Source organism: Protopterus annectens, chromosome 12.part0 (assembly GCF_019279795.1).
Source record: "Protopterus annectens isolate FY-2018-M chromosome 12.part0, PAN1.0, whole genome shotgun sequence".
Classification (NCBI taxonomy): Eukaryota; Metazoa; Chordata; order Ceratodontiformes; family Protopteridae; genus Protopterus; species Protopterus annectens.
In genome coordinates, this window is record NC_056746.1 from 877,586,076 (window position 1) to 877,588,575 (window position 2,500).

At 40.9% G+C, this 2,500-nt stretch overlaps 1 long non-coding RNA gene across 1 annotated transcript in view; it reads left to right on the forward strand.

Annotated features, from left to right (window-relative positions):
• The window catches only part of LOC122816849, a 218,138-nt gene that overhangs the window by 215,608 nt on the left and 30 nt on the right, over positions 1-2,500 (forward strand). Inside the window, exon 3 of the long non-coding RNA XR_006367106.1 lies at positions 2,369-2,500. This exon is cut by the window's right edge and continues 30 nt beyond it. This is a non-coding gene — a long non-coding RNA (uncharacterized LOC122816849). The remainder of the gene's footprint in view (positions 1-2,368) is intronic.

Here is a 2,500-nt window from a genome sequence, read left to right on the forward strand (position 1 = left end):
TGCCTTTCTCCCCTTTCCTTTAATTCCAAAAGTTCTTCAGAAAGCAAAGTTGCAAGCTGATCCTCATTGCCCCTTACTGGCCTTGTCAGATATGGTTCCTGTTCCTTAGGCATTACCTGAAAGAGGAACCTTGGATTCTGAACCCGTTTCCAGACCTCCTGACCCATCAGTCGGGCGCTGTTTATCCTTCCATTCAAAGTATCAAGCTGTCAGATTGATTTCACCATTTCCAGTCCGAGCCAGGCTCCCTGATATCTCACCTATGGTTCAACATATTTTAGTCGCTTCTCATAAACCAACTACTAGGACCTTTACGCTAGTAAATGGAAGAGGTTCTCCTTCTGGGCCGAACAAAGTGACATTTATCCCTTTACAGCTCCAATTTCAAAAATCTTGGAATTACTGGCAGAAACTTTCGAAAAAGGAGCAGCGACTGCTACGATTCGTGTTCAACTGGCTGCGATTTCTAATTTTCATATGGGCCTTCTTGGTTCTAACGTCATGTCCCACAAACTATGTAAAGCCTTTTTGAAAGGTGCTACACTATTAAGGCCACCTATCCGAAAACCTCTTAACCCTTGGGATTTAAATTTAGTACAAGCGGCTCTGATCCACACTCCCTTTGAATCAGCCGCTTCTTGTCCTCTAAAGTTCTTAGCATGGAAGACCCTCTTCCTGATTGCTGTTACATCAGCTAGGTGGGTTTCCGAGTTACAGGCACTTTCCACCCCCCCCCCCCCCCCATATATGATTTTTCACAGTGATAGAATATCTCTTAGAACTAATCCTTCCTTTTTACCTAAAGTATGTTCAGAATATAATTTGAATCAGTCAATTGAACTTGCTGTTTTCTTTACAAGTTATGGCAACAAGGCAGTGTATAAGTTGCATCAGTTGGATGTCCACAGGCAGTTGTATGATTTTATCTTCAAAGAACCAAGGTCATCAGAAAATCAGATCAGCTGTTTGAATCCTTCTCACAGAGTAAGCAAGGCTCACCAGTTTCCAAAGTGACTTTGCCAAAATGGCTGTCCATTACTATTGCTTAAGAGTCTCTGAAGGTCTCCCTCCCAGGAAAGGTAAGGGGACAGTCTACTAGGTCCTTGGCTACCTCCATAGCCTTTCAAGCTAAGCTTCCATTAGATACTATTTGTGTGGCAGCAACATGGGCTACTCCCCATAACTTCATTACTTATTACAAGGTGGAGATGGCCTCTCGGAACAGGGTATCCTTTGGTTCCACGGTTCTGACGTCTTTTTTCCAGTGAGCCACCCAGGATTTAGGTGCTGGGGATGCTGTCCCAACCAGAAAGAAGGAAGGCGAGATGGACAACATAACATAAAGAAGTTATTTTCCGTTCCTTGTTTGTTATCCTTTATTTCGCCTTCCTTCTTGCGTCCTTCCCCCATCCTGGATGATTGAGAGGAATTTCCCTTTTTTTGGCTGATTTGGCTGAGTTTCCTTTGCTTTTCAGCTTTTGGTCTAGTCCTTGTCACCATTGTTGTCCTGTTGTTTTTGGTACAAGGAGGCTTGCTTTATTGTTTAGTTACCTCTTTCATTGGGTAATTCACATTTCTCCTATCTAGTGGTTAGTTCTCACAAACGAGATCTTGGTAGCTACCGCTATGCATGCTGGGCTAAGGGGTTCGCCTTAAGCCAGTAAAGGACTCTTTGAGCTTTAGAAGTGGCCAGGTCAGAGCCGAGATTGGCTCCAAATCCAACCATAATGAAGGAAGGCAAGGTAAAGGACAACCAACATGGAACGTTATGGTAAGAACATAACTTCTTTTTTTTATAAGTCATAGTAACCACAGTAAATGTGAATTTTGTAAAGTTGTAAAAGCAGCTTATGATAACTTGGTAACAGTTAAGCAACGTACATACTGCCATTAGCATTTTCTTCATACATATGTGAACTTTCATATGAGGCTAAGCAGTTCTGTCTTTGTCACTTGATTGTTGAGATATTTAGAGAAATGTGAGAGTACAATGTAAATGAGCAGTATACAGGTAATATTCAGTATCTCTTTATCTGCACTAGACATTGTGGCATTGTTAAAGCTTTAAGATGAAATCTTCTGATATTTTGTATGTAGCATGATTTTGGAATTAACACAAATATAAAGCAGCAGTATTTTGATGCATAGAGGTGTTACTAGGATGTAACTGCAGTAGTGCCTGGAGGCATCAGTAGGCTGTTTGCTTCTGAATTGCAAGTTAATGTGTAAAATGTCTTATCTTCCAGGTCATGCCTGAGAGTTGAAACTTGTATATTTTGAAACATGTTTGTGCTTTAGAACAATTCTTTTGTTCTGTTCTGCTATGTCTTCTTTTCAGAAAGTGTTAATTTTAATGTTCTAAATTAAGTTAAGCTGGACTACAGACAAGATGGATGCATCTCTCTTCTCTACCCCGTCATCTGGTGGATTTTTGAATACTGCTCCATCTTTGGATTCTGTTTTGTACAGTAATTGGTCAGTGTTTGGCGATGATATGAAT